Genomic DNA, 24,030 nt, shown 5'->3' on the forward strand with positions numbered 1-24,030 from the left:
TTTCTTTCCATGGAAGCTGCAGCCCAATACAAAGCACACAGTAACTCTATTTGGTAGAGAAAGTTCTCAACTACAAAATGCTCTTTCTCATGCATTTTAACAGCACTGAAGAAGAACCTGCATACCACACTCATAAAAATCTGCATGGACATCTGGAACATGGCTTGACTTCATGTCACTATCATCACTGCTGAAGCATATTGCCCACCTCCTGACTGTGCTCCATCCACTGTTTGGTCTCCATAAACATTCAGCAAGCTTCAGTGAATGTCTGTGGGTGCAGTATTTTCCACGCTGAGGAATTCAATAACACACCTCTGCTTCATACCCAATTCTGCATCAGACACCATTCTGTCAGATGCCCCACTGCTGCCATCTGTCACACAGCAACAACACGTAATGGAATATTGCGTAGAAGGTTCAGCCTCTACCATACCAATATCTGCCTTTAAAGTCATGGGCCACCATAATAAAGTAGGAAGCATTACTTTTGGAGCAGACATAGCATGGCTTGACTAATTAGGCAGACTTTCCAGAATTAACAGCAATCTTTTTGTTACAGTACTCTTAAAATGAATACTGTTCATGGCATTCCAAAGATTACACAGCGTTTCCTGCATACATCACAGATGCTGCAATCCAGCTGTACAATATTATGAACTATTTAGTATTTCTTGCCTAGAGCTATTTAAAACACACTCTCTAGGTGGAGATGAGCAAGATGAAGTTACGTATAATAGCATTACAATTTTTTGCCTTGGCCTCAGCTATTATAATAGGCACCAGTTCTAAATTGTAGCTCTTATTTCCATTCTTGCAATTTAAGATAGGTTGAAACTGAGCAAAATCTGTTCTGTTATATGCATCTGATTATGTCCAAAATAACTAGCGAAAATACATACATATAAAGGCACATATTTAAAAATGTCTTTGCTGTATTTTTCTTCTATACGTTTAGGTTTATTATATTTTAAATTCTTCAGTAATTCAAGATGAAATAAGAATAACTTAGAGCTCATTTGATTTTGAAGTAGAACAAACTCACTATCCAGATAAATATTCTGATTTCAAAATGGCACATGGCAACTTTCAGTTGTCACTAATTACTAAGGACAGACAGCTTACATTACAACCATATTCTTACTATAACATCAGAAGATAGGGTAATAAGATAGGCAGTATTTTCTTTCTGCAAAAGCTGAAACATAATAGATCCTCTAACAATAACACTATTTCTTAACATAGAAAATATAACTACAGTAGTTACCTGAATTTTGTCAAAGAAAAATCAATCTCCTTAGAGCTGGCACAATAACGGAGGTATTTATTCAAAAATTCTATTTAGCTACCATTGACTTAGATATGATATATATTAATCTATTGTAGATAAGATTTACGTATTAGACAAAACTGTTATATTTGAAGCACCGCGTACACACATGCTATGGATATTCAGCAACCTAAGTATGGGGTCCAAGACATTAAATGACCATGAGGAAGATAATCTTCTAACTAGCAAAAACAAGGAATTGCTTTTTATTTTTCAAATATGAATTCATGCCTTTTTCATCAGATAAGAGAAAAAAGAAAACAATAATCAAGAAACGGACTTACTATTTACATATACTTTTCTGACAGCAGCAATCTAATCTTTCTAAATGTAGATAAGAAAATCAGCTTCACTGACTGCAATACCATAAGACTATCAGTAAGAGAACTGGGGGAGAAGAGACTGAAAACAAAAAGTGTTCTCCCCATGTTTTCTTGGTTAACTCCGTGTTCATTGGCATCTTCAATTTACATATATATGCTATATGTATATGCTGCACAGTTCAGACCTTTGCATTTTATGGCAGATAACCTTTCACTAGTTCTACTTAGAGATTTTTGTCCCTATTACTCTTAAAGAACAGCTCTTCAAATGGCAAGAATGTATTAGTTAAATTGATTTTTTTTCCACAATTATTTTATGTTAATATAGCCCAGATGATTTTTCTTTCCACTTTTCATACTTGAAATGCCAATTTTTCTTTCAGGTGAAGGGGAAAATTTATCTGACTACTAGAATCTTCTGGGCCATAAACTAACTTCTCACAAGACAACAACATTTCACAAAAGAACAAATTAAGATTTCATTACAACATTAGCTCTTTTTACCTGTTATAAAATCTTTTGGGCAGGATTCTTTAATAAAACATATTAGTTGAGAATGGTGCTCATCTCTCTTCTCCAATCCCTAGAATTTAGGCATATGGCAAACTGAGTCAAGCTCTCCTGAGTGAAAGAAATTAAGTACTTCCATAATGTGATTCTTCCTATATTATGGACTATGCTTTGAATAGTTGAAATTAAGTGTCCACAAAGAGTGGTACCTCTCTCCACTATCCAGAATCTGTACTGATTATTAAATATGCTGTACTGTTGAATTAAATTGTTACGATTGTTTTTCCAGTTTTCATCAAGCATCCAGTATCACAGTTTACAAGAGAGGGAGATAAGCTACAATTTTTGTAACAGAGCTAAACTGCTCTATGTGATTCCAGAATCATCCTTTGAAAGAAGTCAGTAGAGCTGCTCATTTTGAATAAAGATCATGTATCGTGTTACTATTTTCATACCTGAGTCTTCAGAAACAATCCAAATGCCTCTTCAAAGAGTAGCAATCAGTTGATGTTAAGTACATTCATACTGAGGCAACCATATTGCATTTGTCTGCATGATCTGAATGATATTTTCTCAGCTGTTAGAGAATGCCTTTATAAACAATTACTTGATTTTTATGTTATACCCTATCTGAAAAACAGCCACCTGTCACCAGTCAACAAGCCAGTTAAGCTAAAATTTTGGTCCATTTACTAGTTGACTCTTAACATAAGTGAAATCCTTTCAGCAGAGTGAAATAGCTACTCTGACTTAATACAGTATTTCGAAACAGAAATATGACATATTATATCTGCAGTTCCCTGGGGACTTTATTATCAATAGCTACTGCACATGCTAAATTAACTGTACAGGAAATGCTGCTTTGCACAGCTACAGTGAGTTATGATTAGGTATTAGGTTTTTTTACTGAGAAGACCACTTTCTTTTGTAGCTTTTCATTTCCTAGTTTTTTTTTTTTTCGGTTGTATTGCATAAGAAACTTCCTCTTTATTTTGTTCATTGCAGCTGACTACTTCCTTCTTCCTTCTTTATAAATTCCTACGTTTTAACCAGAACTAATGTCTTTGGACCAGCCACAGATTTTATCATCTCTGCTTCAGCTAGCTCATCTTCACTGTATCTATCCTACTTTTTGTGATCTTTAAATTTCCTCCACCAAGTTTATAGCAACACTAAGCCAGAAAGCATCACATTCTTCCTGGTTTGTTCTTCTGCTGTAACATATTACTGGGCGTTCTTTGGTCTTGTTGTACTTTGGACCTTCCATTAATGATGTAAAATTTAGTTGTAACTTTTTACAATGATAACACTGTAACAGTTTGTTTTCTAAGAGAAAATCAAACCAATGATAGATGAAATAGTAAATCAGATCTTCAAGACAAGAATAGAACTGATGAAAAGAACTATCTTTCCACATCAACTGTGATAGAGATAGGTGCAGAAGGGCTTTCAGTTCTATATTAACTTTCAACTACAGATGTAAATCTGAATTTGTCCAATAGCTTTCCATGCAACACTAAAGCAATCAGCTGACAATTCCTGGGTTTTATGTTTAACTTCCTTCATGGTGCCTCAGATGTGGGAAGACATTGCAAAGCAGTAATTTGTTGTGATCTACTGATGTGTTGTTTATTCATTTGATGAACATTAATAGAGATAACTACTTTAAAATGTTTCAATTTTTAAGAAAGATGACAAAAACATTTGTTACATAATAGGTGTTATCTCCCCTCCTTATAGCCGACAGCCAGCAAAACGTTAAGATTTGTAGCTTTGGGATAAGGGATGAATCATCCCAGCTCACTTTGTCATTTCTCATCCATTCTAAATTTGTGTTTCAGTTGTCAGAGCTCCTTTATTATCACAGGGGCAGAATGGTGTATTTTGGTCCTGATCTTAGTGCGATTTGTTCCAGATTTCATTTTAGTATGAACTGCACACCATTCTACATACCTTGTCCTATGACCTAAGTAGGCCAGATTAAAAAAAAAGGATTGAAAAATCATATGAATATTTCCATTCTTGCTTCCTTTTCATTTTTCATTTCTACTGCATGCTAATCATCGTGACCCCAGGTGCACAAGAATTGAGCAAAGAGATAAACCTAGCCAGAAAGCATCAATTACTTCGTATTTGTCTATCTTCAGAAAACCACTGAATTGGACAGTTAGAATATTTTCTTCTCCTTCTGATCTTTTAACTGGATTATTATTGTGCTCCTTTGATTTTCTGAATGGGTTATTTTAAAAGGAAGCGATCATATGAACTCTAAAGCTGCTGTATCCTTTGAAACAGAATATTAAATGCTGTGATATAAAAGGACAGAAAGATTTGATTGACTCAAAAAGCAGAGAAGATAGATAGTCTCAAGACAAATAGCACAGAAAAATATCAAATAGTTCTAAACAATCTTAGTTCAACTGATGAGATAAGCAGTTGGAAAATGCCGATTTGGACAGAAGGAGGTTTGCAAATATTTAAATATCAGAAGGATAAGAACTGAAAAACAGACAGGAGAAATGGATTAAGAAAAAAAAAATCTATGTCTAGTTCACACATAAATTCTGCATCCAGTTCTTAATAAATAGGATAGACCAGCTGTAATTGGCATGCATCACTTCAGTAAGAAATGTCACTTCTATTTGGACAAACTTTTCCTCTGATCTAAACATGGTGGAACCACCCTCACATCATTACCAAAAAGAAAAAAAAAAAAAAAAAAAAAAAAAAGCACACTGTGTGGGCATAAAATATTATTGAAGTCATGCTGTTCTTTCTACTTTGCATTCTCATTAAAAAGTAGATAGTGCAGCTCTGCAGCACTGTAAATATGAGATCAAAATTGTATCAATTAAAGCAAATGCTCCAAATATAAACTCAAATCTTCATCTGAACATAAAAATATAGAATGTTTTTGTGCAGAGTATATTTAATATATAAATTTTGATGCAGAACATGAGAGATGCTTAAAGACATTTTTTCAGTTCTCATATTTATGCTGTTGTACATGGGCTGTAATTAAATGACTGTTTTCATGGTTCTTTGAAAATAACCCTTGATTCCTTCTCCTTATGAAATGTATTATTTCCTCTTGAGCATACTGAAATAAGTTACCGTAGAAACATCTATTTCCATTTAATACTCTAACTTATATAAAGAAATAACATTTAGGTCTGAAAGGAGACAGGTGAACATCCTTTCAAGAATAAGAAAACACAAGATATTCCACCTTATTAACCTAGGCTAGATCTACAGCCTATATTACTGTCAAACTAGGAAAACAAGTTTTGAAGAAGATACAACATTCACCAGTAAAAAAAAAAAACACACTGCAATGCAAAATTTTGCCACACATATTTCACAGAAGCCTTTTCTATACTACATATACATTGTGCTGAGGGACATGGTTTAGTGAGAGCTATTGGTGACGGGTGGATGGTTGGACTGGGTGATCCTGTGTGTCTTTTCCAACCTTGGTGATTCTATGATTCTATATTTACTAAAATGCCAAACGCCATGAGTTATGCTATGTTCTAGAACCCATTTCTCAAATATACTTGATAAGTATAATAATGTTTACATTTAAAAAAAAAAATTAGAATTTTTTTTTTTACTCACAGATTTGTTGAACATGTCAGACTGCCTACCTGGTGCTCTGAAAGTCATGACTTCTGTTTTGTTATGTCAGCCCACAGAATCAGAGGCAGATGTTGGTAGTACAGCAGTACCCTCCCCATCAGCATTCTTTTGCATTTTGTTGCTGTGTGACAGATGGCAGCAGAGGGACAGTCTGGTAAAAAGTCATCTGACAAGTGCGTATGAAACAAAGGTGTGGAACTGAACTCCTCCATGCAGAAAATATGGCACTCATCGGCATTCATTGATGCTTGCTGAATGTTTATGGAGACCAAACAGTCGATGTCATCACAGTGAGATGATCATTGATGTGTTTCAGCAGTGGTGACAGCAGTGCACAAGACAAGACGTGTTCCAGACAACCATGCAAATTTTCACAAGAATGCCATGCAGGATCTTTTTCATTGTTGGTAAAGATGTATAAATAATGGTAGTGATTATGTTGAAAAATAGCATTTTGTAGCTGAAAACCGGCTATATCAAACAGTTTTATTGTATTCTTTCTATATGTTATAATTTCAACAGAAATTTATAGGAGACACTGCTTCTGGAGTAACTTAAATGTGTTGAATGAGGACCAAAGTCTTTGGTATCTTGTAAAACTGTGTTCTAAGTGTTCTAATATTGAGAACCTCATGTCTCCAAATATTTAGCATCACCAGTACTATACATTTGCATAGACTTAAGAGAAAAAGGCTACCTACTCATGGGTGAAAACTGTTAACTCCTTCCTAATTAATAACTCCTGCTATCCGGTTCTGGGATATGTTTTATAGAGCATTTTTGATATGCATCTTAGATAAATTCTATTATATCTTGAATGTCTTATTTTGAGAGCCTATTGTACGTTGTACAATTCATTACAATTACAATACAATACATTCCTCTACAACACAGGAATAACATGGATCACTTCAGAAGGACCTACAGACACCCAAATAAAATAGAGTTCTGAAAACAAATATGTACTGCATTTAATGACATAGATGAGATTTAAAAAGCATATATCAGAGATATATTTTAAAATTTAAAATGAACTGCTTGTCTCTTGAAATTTTCAATAACTTCCTGGTCTTAATGTGTAGAAAATTGTTTTCACGAGCAATTTGATAACTGATCCTTCATACATTAATGAATAATGGCCTTAGAAATGCAACTAAGTGATTTCACAGCCACAGTCCTAGTTAAAGCAAGTGCGAGTAAGGTTCTATGCATGTAAACTAGAAGTTCATGTAATGCTTCTTTGAAGATTTTCATTCTTGTATTTTTTCTCATTTTACACGACATCAGAAAACGCATTTGAATTCATCAATATCTGAAAGCCTCTATATAGTTTTAGGCCTCTAATCAACTCCCTTCACATTAATTATTAACACATCTAACGCTAAACATGTGTTTGGTCAAGGTCAGAGCTACCATAAGAATACCAAAACACAAACCTTCTGAATTTAAAGATCTTTCTTCTATGTAGTAACACTACCAACACTTTGCAAGTAATTTTAATGATTATTACTCACCTAGTCTCATAACAACCCACATGTTGATTTTAAAAAGCTTATTTTTGTTGAGCGTGGTCATATTCAAAGGTTCAGTACATACAGGGAGGCTACGTCTACAGCAATCAGTGCATAACTATTTCTGGACTTGAGCAATACTGCCACAAGTTTTTCACGGTTTTACAAGAGCAAGAAAAGAAAGCAAGCTTCTCCACTACAAAATCAATGAAATGTTGCCTAGTCAAATTCTTAAAAAAATTGGTGATTTCATGTGAACTTTCTATAGTATTGGATTCACTATGAGTTAACATGAGTAACGAAAAACATCAGCTTTAATTTACATCTGGAAAATGGTAGGTATCTCATGGATCTGAAACATAGCTGCAATTATACAATGTGATTATTTTCCTCCTCTTATCATCGTAACAGAATGTTAGCTATTGCCACCAGCAAATTCTTTATACTCTAGTTCAGCTTTGACGTCCAAAAACTAAAACACTGTATTTCAGCCTTAAAAACACTATAGCCACCCTAAAAATTATTCTGCCAAATATCGTGTCTCCTTAAGAATACCCCCAGGTTTCAGTCAAAAGGAAAGCCATTTTGACACTCACGTAAAAAGGTCTTATAGGAGCAAGAAGCAATCACTTCATTTCTTACATGAAGAATGTTTATTACGAGGAAATTATAGAGGAGACTGTATCATATTATTACATGTTTCTTCCGACAGATAAAGATAGAATGGAAGGAAGAAACTCAGTCAAGATTTCCAGGCACTATACATCGATCACTGATACGATGGACTCAGTAAGTTGCATTGCTTTCTGTTAATTAAAAACTGCTAGCTCTAATCTCTTCTAGCATGAGAATATTATTATATGTTGCTAATGGGCTCTTTTCCCCTGTTTAGAATTTCCCAGCCAAAATACTGTAATTCTACAGAATCTCACCTCATCCAACACTATTTCATGGCTGAAAAGAATCCCAGTTAAACCCCAGATGGTGTTTCTGCAATGAGAGCACCAGAAAAAGATTTGCAAGAAAATAAACCACAAAGGAATACACCATACAGCCATGTTGTTTATCCTCAAAATGCTATCAGTTTCTACTCAGATAACTGATTCAAACTAAACCTCTAATTTCTCTCTTTCACAAAAAGGATTTATAGAGTCTTTTAAATTTCATCTGATTGCCTGTTTTTTTCCATAATAACTTTTTTCTTTTTTTTTTTTTCTTTTTTTTTTTTTTCCTCCATTAAAACTGCAATTAAAGAGGAGCTTCCAGTGGAAGGAACAGATTTTTGGAGTTTAAAACAGCACTAAAAATAGCCAATCTCATGAACTTCCCTTTTATTTTTTTTCTTTTTTTTTTTTTTAAATCAGTAAGATGTCTTTAGCTGATGATTATCAAGAAATAACAGAATTGTGTAGCCAGATATAATCACTGCTTTGCACTTTTTTTTTTTTTTTTTTTTTTATACTTACAAATATCAAGAACAAGCTGCCTATATATGGGATCCTCATTTGATTAATTCCTGCCCCAAATTTGTTTTAGCATGGAGTTTTAAAGAAACAGAGGAAAAAAAACCTCAGTCTTGCAAAGTTCATGGATGAATGTATGGCAATAATTTAATACATAATGTAAGTAGTAACACAGAAGCACAGCTTAGAGAATATGCAGGCTGCTTACTTGCGGCCAAGTGCAGCCAAATGTCACCTGTTTGCTTGCAGAAGAGCTAAGCAACCATGGAAAAACATATTTTGCAAGATGATTGACACTTTCCCTAATGAAAATTTGAAACAAATATTATTGCATTTTTGTTTCTTTATGTTGTCACTAACAAACTAGAAGCTTACCGTGGTCAGCATTAAAAATATCAACAAATGAGATACTGCACTAAAACATAAATGGCCAAATGGACCACCACCAGCTGGACATGTTGAATAAATCTGAGTTCCCCAAAGTGAGTACTACTGCACATCCTATACATCAGCAGAACAACAGATAAAAGAAAATGAGAGAATCCACCCCTCTGATGTGATGTGTTATTGCCAGGCAACAAATACGTCAACTACCTAAAGGACTAGGAGAAAAAAAGTATTTGGAAATAGTCCCTTAGTATATGCACTGCACTGTAAGCAACTATTAATAAATATGATCAGCTCATAATGGATAAACAATTTAGGATTTTGCTCTCTTCGTTTCAAGAATATCTTAGCAGTAGTAAAACACACCTGAGACAGTAGTTAAGTTTAAACATAACTTTAAGTAACTGAGTAGCTCATTCACTGTAATGATGTTGTGCAGTTACTTGTGTAGCAAAATCTATTCTAAGCCTTCTGTTCTTTATCCAACAGTAAAATGAAAATACGTATTTTCATAGAGTTGGCTTATTAGAATTTTCCAGAAAGAAATCCATGTTTAGACTCGCTTAATATTCAAATGGGAATTACTATGCATATTCTTCTGTGTCTTGAGCTAGTATTTTAATTTGATTGTAATGACTGCGAAGCACTCTGAGATGTTTGCAAGAATACTGCTATATAAACATAAATGGCTGATTACAATAAGAATTTTCAGCATGTCACTTGCAGTACGGAGGAAAAGGAGTAAGACAAGCTGAGATATCAGACAACCATCATTCTTCAGCAGTAAAAGGACTGTAAAGCAGTGTTAATACCCTGTGCAAGCTTGTTTTTTTGTCCTCACGTTTGTACTATGGCTTTGCTCTTTCTTCTGTGTTATACTCTTATTCTTAACTTTATAAGCCAGAGCTGCAGAATTACATCCTCATTACATTTCATTCATTTTTAAAGAAAACATCAGGCAAGAGAAATGTACTACTGGAAACAAGAGTCTCAATTACTAGCATTAACTTCACAAGAACATGAGAACTATCACTCAAGGTAGTACACGTAACTAATGCTCCTTGTTTTTTATTCCTGTTGTCACATAATCAGGACAATCACTTAGCAGTTCAAACTGTGAGATCACTATTTTTTTTGTGTCCGCCATAATCAAGCTATGAAATGTGAGTTAGCCCCTGCATTCGCTTTTTTACTTGAAGTGAAACAGTTCTTCCTACTCTCAGGTTTTTCCTGTGACACTGATAAAAAGAGATACAAAATGGGCCTCTCACATTAAAATCCTACACAGTATGAATGCACTGATGCAGATCACCAATAGAGATGAAAACATTATCCTATCCTGAACAAACACATGCAGATTTGAGAATTTAAATACCACAACTGGACTGCTAATATCTGAGTCAGTGAGATCAGTCTGTGAGTGAAAAATCTAGGAGAGATTTCTTATATGCTAATGCTGGACATAAAAAATAAACTATTCGTGCATTTAAGAATAAAGTATTCAAATATGGAGAAAGACATTTTAAAGCCTTTCAGTGGAAGCACTTTCTAAAGAAGGGTACACATTTTCTACCTACCAAAATATATTACGTGGTCTACCACTTAAGTGCCTTGTCAACTTGAAAGCACAATATTTCTTCACATTGTTTTTCCGCATAGTACAGTATAAATTCTTAGAGTATTTTAGCCTAGTGACACAGACTACCACAGAGTATACCTTTCCACTGTTGACAATTACATGCTTGGAAGAATGCCAGGGGACAGTAGACTGTTTGTTGTTATTGCCATTCCTAATATGTGCCTGTCTTCCTATATTTCACAAGACAAGGCACATGGCTAACCAGTTCTTTCTTCCCTTTTTTTTTTTTTTAAGTGCTATTTGCATTAAACAGTCTGGTATTTTAGGAAGTTTTGAAATCAACTAGGACATGCATTTATTAAGGTCCTAATTATTACTTAAAAACACAGAAAACATTAACCTTGACCCTTTTTAGAGCCAGGTATGCATATATGTATGCATATAAATGATAGCTTATAATTACTATAATATAATCTATAGTTTATATTAACTATAACATAAACACATGCATCTGCATATACACAAGTTAAAACACAAGATACGGTTATAATTCATGAAGCATAAGACTCACTTAATATACTGTAATTTTTATTAGAGGAGGCTACTGTCTCTTAAAAGTGTCTGTGAGGAATTCTGGAGAATTCTGACATCAGAAAAAATAAATTGCCAAGAATCTTTTGACAAAGAATAGTAGGAAAACAGGAGAGAGCTGTAAAACCCACAGTAATATTGTAACTAGTTTGCTCCTGGGCAAAAAAGATTCCTATAACAATGTAATCCAGACTACTGGATATTTTCTAACCCAGTCTTACTGGGCATTTTCAAAACAGTATTATGATTTCAATGACTCGTTCATCTTCCTGCAAAATTTGATAGTTTATATTCCAAAGATTCTCTTCCCCTTCCTAGGAAATCCTATTATATCCAAGCAGTCATATGTTGGTGATTGTTCTTTTCTCCAAAACAAGGATTAAATCTAAACATCTATCCCTAGTGTTCAATTGTTGCTTTTCTGTCTTGTCTGTACATCACAAAGAATCAAAAGTGGCAAGAGCTACAAAATATATTCAACCAAGTGATGTAGGAGTAGACACAGAATTGACTGGAGTCAAGTTAAAGAACCACTGGCACACAGCATTGGATGATACACACTGACTCGTTTTCCAGACTCTGTTTAACTTCAGACTCATGGGTTTTCACAGTGAACTACTGTACTGTTAGCCAAAACTACACAATCCAGATGACACTGCCAATGTGCCGTGTAAGGTACTAATGAACTAACAAGCTTAATAGGAGTCCTGTACAAAACCTGCTGCATCTTTCCAAAATATGCTCCTCCTGCAAAATAACACTTATTAGTTTCATTATTGAACACATAGTATGAGTTCATTTAAATGCTCTGGAGATCCACGTAGCATGGCTAATCTTTTTGGTCGGTATTGCTTCTTTCTGAATCCTTAGACTTTATAATTAGGATTGGGGCAGGGGGTGAGTGGGGTTAGACTCAAGTGTACTTGTTTGAGACTTATTCTGCTCATGATCTCTGCTATGATCTCTCATGAATTTTGTTACATGATAAATGTCCAAAAATGAAAACAAACCAAAACACATATGGAGTATATTGAGTGAAAAAATAATATTGAGATTTCTAGCCTTACTGTTGTGGAGAAAAGCCTAAAAATGTGAACTGCGTGCAGTATTAAGGATTAGAAAATTGTAGGAAATAAAACAAATAAACAAACAAACATGAAAGCTCAGAGGTATTAATCTCATAACTTTTATCAATCATGCTTTTTAGCTCTAACTATCCCATCATGGTATTTATGGGTTTTCTAGTCTTCCTGTTGGAACTACACTCTTCAACTTCCTACCATGTTCAAGCAGAGTTTATTAATGTTTTCAGGTCTCAAGATGACACAACTTCTTTCACCCCTGTCAATTTCTGTAATACCCTCAGAACAAAGCATTCTGTGAATTTTATTTTCTGCCTATGAGAAATTGGTATTTACTTCCAGGTTGGACATAAGGAAAAACGCCTTCTCAGAAAGAGTGGTAATGCATTGGAACAGGCTGTCAAGGGAGATGTTGGAGTCACCATTTCTGGAGCTGTTTAAGGAAAGGAAAGATGTGGCACTGAAAGACATGTTTTAGCAGGCGTGGTGGGTATGAGTTGATGACTGGACTAGATACCTTAATGATTCTATGATTCTACTTGACGTTAAGTGCTATATTATTAAGTCAGAGGCACATTCATTCTCTGCATTGGGCTTATCCATCAGAGTGTAACATCCTCAGACTGAAAATGCTTGCTGCTTTGAATGACTAAACTGAGCTCTGGGTTCACAGTTTGGCTGTAAATAAGACAATCATTCCAAGCTGGACAAGAAAAAAAAAAAACTGCCACATTTCACCAACAGCGTTACTCTCAAAGCTCCTACTGAACAAGGAAACAAAATGAACAAATACCTACTGGTTTTTGTTTGTTTGTTTGTTTAAAGAAAAATACTTGCATTGGTACAACCTGATTTGTAAGGACCAAAAATCAAAACCAAAAGGAAGTCAAATGAGCCATGCCATGATTTTGAGTCAGAAAAGCAGGAAAATAAAAAAAGATACTGAACATTAAAACATGTTTTGTAAACTGCCTATCTCCAGAAAAATCTAGAGAATAAACTTTTACAGATCTCAATAATTTTTCTCCTGTATGCTCTCAAGTAATTATCCATCTCCTTTTCAAACTGCCTTTAAGCCTGGAAGACTGAGAGTCAGTGAATCCTGCTTAGCTTCAGAATTCTCACTTCAGTGCTGAAAAGTGGATCATATAAAATCCCTTTTCTAGATCAAACTTAAAATTCAGAAACAGATTTTGAGTTCACATTTGGAAGATTCTTATATCTTCTAATTAAGTTATGATACTGTTACCTCTAAGATCTTGGGGCTGAAATTAAGGATGTTGTGTCTGCCGTACTCAGTTAAGTTCAATACTTGTTTTGTGGAGCTATTCTGTCAGCAACAGTGAACTCACACCCTCAGCTGCCTGAAAAGTGCAAGGGGTACTAATTTCTTGAAGAATCAATTTCCACAAATTCCAATTTATAATATTTATAATATTTTACTTTTTTATTATTATTATTATTTTTAAATTGTAACTGCAGCACTGTAAAGTTTCCTCTTACATGCAATCTCTCATTTCTTTTCTAAAACTTCCCTGGCCTCAATCACATTTCATGGCAATCAGTTCCATGGACAAATTGAGGTGAGTCCAGAGGAGGTCCAAGATAATGAGAAGGCTGGAGCACCTGCCCTATGATGAAGTGAGTTGGGATTGATCTCTGAGAAGAGAATATAGTAGCTGGTAGCTTGGCCAGGACACAGAAGTGAAGAAGCACAGCTATATCTGCAATGTAATGAGCAAAGAAGAATCATCCATGGTGCCTGTGTCAAGGATGGAATCTGTTAATCTTCTGTCTAACATTTCATCTGCGCTTCACTAGGCAAAGTATTCCAAGCCTATTATTTATGCTTCATTACTTCTGGCAGCATTTGAGGACAGTCCCTAATGCAGAAATACTGTTTCAGGATGCATGAATAGCTTTGTATCTTATTAGACCACATCTCTTTGTTATTTTCATTCTACAGTCGCTTGAATGTGGGTGCTAATGCAGATTTTCCCAGAGATCTTTACTGACACGATTTAATGTACACGATCTGTGATTGCACTTCCAGTGATGTCACATGACACAACTGGTTCATGTGTTATAGGGAACTTCTCAGGTAATATTGCTAGTATTAAAGTATAGGTGTTCTCTGATAACTTTCCACTTTTCCATTTTACTATCTCCTGTTCACCTCCGATCAGAAGTAAATACTATGAAATCTTCATATGGAACTGCATCAAAAACAAACAGTGAATCATATGTAAGTAACCTGCAGGAAAAGCAGTTTGTCTTGAAAGAAGAGAATGACTCAATTTTCAAAGTTGTGTTTAAAAGCACTGTGAAAACAATGCAATTCAAGTGTTGTCTAATTAGCCTCTGCTTTACAGTTGCGGAAAGAAATAGACCTGTATACATGAAACATATCTTTATATTATTTATAGATGATGAAAAGGCACATGTCCTTGAAGGATATTAGTTAAATTGGAATGGAAGATTTGTGTTCCTCCAATAACATACACAGGTTACTTTGAAGAGAAGTAGCTACACCTACTATGTTTTTGTGATTGAATCCTCTTAGATGGCTGGCAAAGACTCATTTAAGCTTTATTTCTTGTCAATAACCTGATCTGTCCTTCACAGCAATGAACAATATTTTTGCCTTCTTTGCAAAAGAAAAGATAAAGCGTGTACACTAGCACTATGAAAGCTAAGTGCTCATCATAGTGACAGACAGTCATTATAAAGTGAAATATTCTTAAATGCACTTACTCCAAATATTCATAACTCTCACATAGATGAAATAGCACTGTAAGTTCCTCCTGAAAACCAAATACCCATGGGACACGCATATGTATCTGCCTTGTTACAGTTTTCTGTTTCCAGTCATGCCCTGGCTTTATGCCATATCACAGGCCCATTTACTCATAACTGCTTTGTAAAAAACAAAACCAAACTAATATATATGTATTTTAAACACACTAAACCCTTGCAGATGCATTATCTCACTCTGAAAGTTGACTTCTATGTCTCATTTCGTGATTCATTGCACTGTTCTTGACAGCTGCTGCACAGAAGGTAACTAGCATGTGATCTACAGAGCAGGAGTACAAATTATTTTCTTCTTGACAGACCTCTCTTCAGACTAAATAGCAGCAGTTTTTCCGATCTTTCCCATGTGGCTTTTTTTCTACACCACTTTCCCTTTCCTCTTCTTATGAAGGAGTGAAAATGAAGGCTGCCAGAAATTTTCTCCTCTCTTCCTGCATTGTAAGGTTTTCTCTGCTAAAAAAAATTAAAAGAACAGAACACCTCTTTGGAGCTGCTAACCTTTCTTTTTCATAAATCGATCACACTTAAATGAATTTGTGGCCTTTATATCTAAGGTCAAAACACTTTTAGAGCATTTCTATCCAAACCTGTATCTGGGTAGCAAGTAATATAAACTGCTTTTCAGAACAGCAAACCATAATGTATGCATGGGTACTGATCTTCACATTTTTAAGTGAAGGTTTGAGTTTGTTTCTTAGTTTGTAAAATAGCGTGAACTCACCTGCAAATATTGTGGATAAGTAGTATGATCACCTTGGAGTCAGCATGATGACTGTAACAACATGAGCATAGTACTTATATGGTACTAATGACAGATATGGAAGTCCTTTGCTCCCTTTACATTGTGACTCCTATGCACTTAAGGTTATTTTATATCTCCTTCAGCCACTAATTCTCCTTACTATAATTATGGTACAGGATAAACTACTTGTTTACACAGAAACATATTGGTTTTCTGCCAGTAGCGTGACCAAGCACATGCTCAACCTCCCCATTGCTTTTGAAGTAATGCAGTTACATGTCAACTGAACTGGCCACTTGGCAATCAGAGCACAGGTCACACCCCTCCTAGTTACAAAAGATGAGGGATGATTTTGGACGGAAAATACAGCAGGCTGTAACCAACTTAAAATATACCTTTTGTTGCTTACAATTATATCCCTTCATGAAGCCACAATGACACAGTATTGTTTAGGGAATGAGTTTCATGCCTTTGCCCTTATACGAGGATTCAGAAGAAGAAAAAATAGGAAATCTTCAGGGAAAAAACATTCCTACTTATTTTCCATTGGCTCTTAGGAAAGTAGTTTTCTCACAGACACCCTTGAAAACAGCCTGTTACAACTTAGGAGATCTTTTCCAAGCACTTTCCAACTTGACTATTTTCAAACCTTAACCTATGCTTTCAATGGCTAAATCTTCCAGCTCTTACAGTGCATATGTACCTGAAACAGCAAAGGCATGTTCCAAGTATGATTCCAATCATCAGATGTGTAAGGCAAGCAGCAAGTTCTTCATAGATTACAGTATAATAACACAAATAAAAATACTAGTTATCCCCCCACTGCAATATTCCTTGGTTTGAAGCACATCATTTCAGAAATCTTGCTTCACTTGTGATTGATTGCCACCGCAGACATCAGTGCTGAAACTGTGTCAGTCAAATACTAGCATTTATATTCTGCTCTCATCCATCTAACAAAAAGAAATGCTTGCATATTTTTGACAATGATAAATTGTGAGCCATTGAAGGAGCAAAGACTTAGTTACTCGTTTAGAAAATCACATCCTGGACAAATATTTGCATGACAAAGAGAATTTGACAGGCAACACAGATAGCAGCAAATGAACAACAACAATGCTGGCAAGGAACCTCATTTTCCTCCCTTTGCATCTACACTGAAGGTTATCACAGGTCTTGTGCTCTCTCACAGGATAGCAGAAGCATAAATAACAACCACAGAAGATGAAATGGGGATAGGTAGTAAGTAAACTTAAAGACTCTTCCAAAACTTTTAGTCCCTTTCATTTCTGCTTACTGCTTCACAATTGGAATTAAATGGCTATTATGAAGATGAGAAGCAGTCTGGTAAACTATGATGACAACTAATGACCTACTAAAATAATGCTAGCCATAAATTTTCCAATCAAAGATTTCTTTTCAATTCTGACTTTTTTTTTTTTCCTTGGAATATCTCAATCTGATCACCCTTTCTCAAATGTAAGGTGATAATGATACATAAAACTGGAGTCACTCTTTCAGCCCATCCCTTTTAATCCATTGTTCTCCAAAACTGTAATATCACTTGAAGATTAAAACAGAAAATATTTACTTTGATTAAAAGAACTCCTGACTATCTTGGTGTTCAGAATTAGTTCTTAGGATCTTATATATTCAAAACACACTCAAAAAAAATGAAATTCTAGAAAAACAGAAAGACAGATTAGAGCCTAAATGTACGAATATCTTAATTCCCTACAGTTAGAATGTGTGTTTCAACTCAACATCTCTATTTGTGGTCCATAACACATTTTTCTTGTTAACTGTGTCTCCTATGTTTAACACAAAAAAATGTGCAGCCACTGCAGAATGTACCAACCACAGGGAAAAAAAGTGACAAACATCTACAGTGTGGCCAATTCACCTCTTAGGAGAAATCCAATTTTTAAGTACATTTCTTTCCATTTGCACTGCTCAGGATAAAAGATAATGTGCACTGAAGAAACAAAAACTTACCTAACACATATGTCCCTGAGGTTGAACACAATGTCTTAGGAATGTGTGTTCCGCAACAATAAAAGCTCCAATTTCCCTTTTGACAGCTATATCTCTATAAAGAAATATGCAACCATTAAGACTTTTGGTAGCGGGTGATAAGCAGCAATTTTATTCCATTGCAAAGAAAACACACTAGCCAATTCAGGGCAGTCCCAAGATAAAGCTCATTCAAATATTGGTTAACAGAATCATTTCAAAATCGTCACACTAGATATACCATTTTTATCCCCGATAATAGCTGACATAATACAAATTTATTCACGACACAGATGGTTTTCTAGCCTGACTCTTCCCTTGCTTTCATCAGAAGTAACATGAGGTCAGTAGACTTACTCGTGAGTTAATATGGTTATTTATCTTAGGAATATCAGTATTAAGATTGTCTTCGTGTCATTATCTGACACAAAATTTAAGTGATTTAGTTCATTACCTTCTTATAAAAAAAACACAAAGCAAAGCTATCTAGATACAAATATAGCAGCTGCTTGAAATTAGTTTTGTTCATACGCTGGATATGAAAAAACTGGAAATTCCTCTCAAAATAGAGCATCTATAGTAATATGCAAAAAATAAGATATCATTTATTTTGTATATAATCTTAGCAAGCGTACCCACCATCTCTCGCAGTTTGAAAATTCACATTTGAGAGGAAAACTCAAAAAGCTTGGGCAACATCTCGAAATGATGCACATAAATTGGGATATATCAGATAATAACACAGGTCCAAAAATTATCTTTTTTGTATCAACATGGGCATAGGGAATTTCTGAAAGCATATTAAGGGCCTAGGAACTGCCATCCTTTAGCAACACTGGGGAAGCCATAGCTATGACCATTAGTGAGTTCTGAGAACAAGAAAAGAACCTTAATAAGAAGTTAATTGCAAAACAAACTATACACTAATCTTTTCAGTGGGAAAAAAAAAAAAAAAAAAAAAGAAATATTAACAGGCAGTTAGGAAGGTGTCATTGCATGATCCAAACCAGAGAGAACAGGAACACGGAGCAATCAAATTGTAATTTGAATGGCTAAAATCAGGCACTTAAATCTGAATGCGGATATGCTTTGGCAGTAGCATTAATAATGTTTTCATTGTTCAAAATCATGCAGTGTAATAGAGTTAATCATACAAAAAGAAAAGAATACGTAAACAGTAGATGGATCAGAGCCACAAGTATTTGAGTGGGTGCTTATGTGTTTCAGCACTTACTGAAAACTACTGCAAAAAATTTGAGTTGTACGTAACATTACTTGCATTCTGATCATGTGATGATGATGATAATGACAATAAAATAACAGTAGATAATAAAATAACAGTAACAATAGCAACAATAGTAATAACTTCTTGATCTGCATAAAGATATAATCCAAAGCTTTTGTTTTGTTTTTCAGCAACGGATTCCTGTGGTCCTGAAAAAGTACTCACAAAGACTAATTTCAGAAAAACAAAACGAATGAAAAGAAGAAAACCACAACCAGGGGATTGAAATAGCTGTCATGGTCAAATCCTGCTTTATCTTCTTCATAAATAATCTCAAAAATGTTTCTGTTGAAAACTTTCAAGTCACTTTTACTGTTTCCATTGCTGATCAACTTATCAATCCTGTTTCTCACTATATACAGTCTAACTACTGCAACTAATAGGTACCAAGCCAACTTCGAGTTTCAACTATCTCAGTTTTTTTAAGGTGACACTTCCCATTAACACAATTATGACTGTTCTTTATTCAGAAATATTACTAGCTCATTTTGCATAACAAAGTATTAAACATCACTTTCTTTTCTCCTTTCTCTGTAAATCCCATTTGCTATAACAGTCACAGTGACTAGACTACACATCAGCAAAGGGACTCTATAATATTTTTCTCCTAAAATTCTATAAATTTCCTATAAAATTCCTATAAATCTCCTATAAAATTCTCCTAAAAGTTCCTCAAATAACCTGGGATTTTAGGTGGGAGAAAATTTTATTGAAGTTAGAAAGTATGTTTATGTACAAATATTTTATACAGGAAACTGTCTTTCCAGGTCAGCATTGGCAAAGCAAGTCCATCCAGTGCACACATTCCACAATCAAAGGCTTATCAGTAAGCAACAACATTGAATCCACAGAAGGATGTACCCCACAAAGAACCAGTCTCCACTTTCAAACAGGGTATTATTCAATTTCTGGTTCTTAATGAAATCTAACAACTTGTGGTTTACGGAAGAAGAAAAAGAGTAAAGCTAACGCAGAAAAAGAAAAGTAGCAAATGGAGAACTGAGTTGTTGTTTCCCCCCCTATTTAAACACTTCCTCTATCCTATCAGCTTGCAATTCAGTTCTAGAACCTTGCTTTAGATACTGAATATAACCGCAATAGCAACTGGTAACCATTTCTCAACTCCACTGAAAGAAAAGCATGTAAGAGTGTATAAAACTAAAAAGTACAGTTCTTGACAAGCTGAACACAGCAGTAGCTACATTGCTGCGTTACGGTCAGAAATGCATCAGCCCAAGATTGCAAGTGCAGCCATTGGGAAATGACCTTTCAAATTCATGAGAGGTACACATACCAAGGGTGGACACTAGGGAAAACAATGCAGTCAAATTCTCAGCAACAAAACACTATTCTTCAAGACAGTCAGACCATTAGCTGGCTATTTTTGTCAGCAATGAACAAGACCCTGCATGTCACGCTCATAAAAATCTGCACTAGTGGAGGTGATTCACTGTCGCTGTCACCATTGCAGAAACACCACCCATCACCTTGTTGTGCTCACATACACCGCTTCATCTCCAGAAATGTCTAGCAAGCATCAGTGAATATCAATGGGTGCCACTTTTGTTGCAGGAGGAACTAAATGCCACACCTTTGTCTCATATGCATTTCCATGTCAGATGTCATTCTGTCAGACCAGCCCTCTGCTGCTGATCTGTCACACAGAAACAAAATGTAATGGAATATTGGTGGGAAAGTTCAGCCTCTACTGTCATAGCACCAACATCTGCCCCTGGCATTGTGGACCAACATAATAAAATAGATAGCATTATTTTCAAAGCAGCCCTCACTCTAAAGGAAAGCTTTAAAAACTCATTTTCTGCTCAACATGAGTTATTCCATATTATTCCACTAGAACCATCATTTGCAGAAGGCCAGTTAAGTCAATTTCAGACTCAAAAGTTACCACAGATATATCAGTATAGTGCTGTTTCAAGCTCTTCTTCCACCAAAATGTATTTCTCTACTTTACTCCCTAATAGGATATACTCAGGTCTCTGAGCTAAACACACCAGTTTCTAAAGCTAATAAATGAAATTCACAGTGCTGTCTCCAAAAACGTACATATTAAATATGACATAAAATTTTTAAAGACTAGAGAACTATAATTCTACTTGATACTCTCTGGGAATGATACCAATAAACCAACTTCATACCATCAGAATCAAGGATATTGGTTGAAACAGAGCTATGAGAGAAGATAGCAAAATTATTGGAAAATAATTCTAATAGAATTATTCCATATTTCTATTAGAGCTCGTCTGCATGAATGACAATAAAGAAACAATCAGGTAAGTCAAGAAATATCCATTAAATATATTAACATACACATTAAATTACGTAACTTGCACGAAAACTTAGCAACCAGAAACAAAAGCTCCAAAAGCACTGGAAGTTTCTGTTTCCAGTTAATCAGCCTTTATTTTACTGAAACAATAGACCCTTCATTTGCGCCTTCAAAAATCTGAAATGAGATTGAACCAATATTTTCCATGTAATGGCCTTCTTTTTTTCACATGCAGATTGCCCCACTCCCAAGGTCACAGATACACATGTAGGATAATATTTTTCATTCCTGCCCAGGGAGATTCACAGTCCACTATAAATTTATTTAGACCTGAGCCAAAATACTGATTCATCTGAAAATGGTCCCTAGAATACACTATAATAAATCCAATTCTTGTCTCCTCATTGGCACCCACGCATCAAAGAACATATGACTCTTATTTTTCATCTTAGAAATTAACAAGTTTCAAGATTCTATTCTAACAGCTGACTTTTAATTTTAATATTAAATGTTGCAGTGCAGTGTGCAACAGGTGCAGTGTACAGAGCAGGTTTCTAAAAGAAAATACAACTTTTTTTTTTTTTAACGGAGATAGAAGAGTAAAATAAATTTGAAATTGGTGCTTGAATAGAGATTCTTGATCTTTACCTTATAATATTAACCTTTCTATAAAATGATATTTTTTTGTTGCATTTGTCCTGATTTCCCTTGGGATAAACTTCTCACAGTGCACAACAAGGTATCGAGTATATAAAAGGTCTACCAGATCATAATGAAAGACTCTGTCCCCAAGGCTCACTACATTCTGAGGTTTTTGTTTGTGGTTACCCAGGAGTAGAACTTTTTCACAGTACCAGAATATTCTTGTTCTGAGCATAAAAAATAGTTTATTTTTGGAATGTAGGCTTTAAGACCCTTTATATTTGTACTAAAAATTGGCTTATATGTTTTATACTTACACTGAAGTCTATTGCTGTTGTAGTGGACGTGAGCAAATGGATTGTAGGAACGAAACATCTCCCATATGTTCTGAATTTCAGTTTAGTAAGAATATAATTTGATAAGTTTTAGTATGGTATCAGCTGGAATACTACATCCAGCTTGAGAAGCAATGATAGCGACGAATGACTAAATTAGTCTTTATTAGTTTAAAGAAAGACTGATCTGCTCACAGTCTTAAAAAAACTTAAAATTACCACAGAAAAGAATTATCTGTTCTACATGTTGATAAAAATAAAATTAATTTTTAAAACACAAGAGTGAAGGTCCAAAATGTATACTAAGCTAAAATATTTTTTTACAGCAAAACCTGGGTTCACTGGCTGTTCTTGAAGTCAAGAGCAAGGCTTAAAAATGTCTGGCAGGAACAATTTGAGCTGCACAAAGAAGGGCAAACAGTTCTATCTCCATCTCCCTTTCATATCTCCTTAGCAGCAGCTGCTTCGCACACTTCCCTGATTGGGATTATCTATCTCTTTACAACCCTCCCACTTTGAAACTCATTCCAAAGTTAACTTCCTTTTAAATGATATAACAAAATCGTTGTTACATTTTGCTTTGATTGTACAAATAAGATTAAAATATGCATAAATTGGCATCGGCAGTACTAAATATATACCTTCCACAGCACAGCTATGAAATTCAGTCGCTCCTTTCAGTTTAGCAGATGAATGCATATTCATGCATCCAAAGCTCTTCCTGAAGCTTTTAGAAAGCACTCAGAGTTACACGCTTATTTGTTCTTTAATTTCCTCTGTTTCACACAGCCTTAAAACAGATTGCCTGGTTTTTCAATAAGGGCTAGGTAGAGCACTATATTATAATTTCATCAAGGTATGCATAGAGTTACAATTCCTCTTTACCATGCTCAGAAAAACCCAAGCTAAACAGGAGTCCCAGAAATATACTAACTTACTGATTACAGATAATTGTAACGTGAAGCAAAAAAAAAAAAAAAAGATCCCCTCAAACTTGATCTTTAATTTACTGCTTAGATACTTCCTAACCTAACTAACACCTAGCCATGTGAGTTGGAACCAATAACTGAGAAAGTCAATCAAGTGACAATTATAGAACCAGAAGACTGAAAAAGAGTAAAATTCAGTAAGACATGGGTTTTAGAACTTACTTTTAATTCAATATATGTTAGCAAGGACCTTTGGATGTTAAAATAGTTTTGAATGCTTAAGCACCTTAATAAGTATAAAAAATAAACAGAAACTATAACAGAAACTTAATTTCCTCCTATATTCTTTGTTTACAATGACCAGTTTGTGCTGTCAGTTGCTTGAAGTTCATCTTCTGAAATAGCTGAATATCATACAGCAAAGTTTTAGACTTTTGTCAGACTATCTCACTCTTTTTATCTTAGCCAACAATGCCTGCCCTAAACTCCTGCTGCTTCTTTGGTTTTACATAAATGATTTTTTTTTCTTCTTTAAGTACGCTTCAGATGTGCAGAAGAGCTTTAGTAA

This window comes from Centrocercus urophasianus, unplaced genomic scaffold, assembly GCF_019232065.1.
Source record: "Centrocercus urophasianus isolate 14NV4802_14NV808 unplaced genomic scaffold, USGS_Curo_1.0 seq_17, whole genome shotgun sequence".
Taxonomy (NCBI): domain Eukaryota; kingdom Metazoa; phylum Chordata; class Aves; order Galliformes; family Phasianidae; genus Centrocercus; species Centrocercus urophasianus.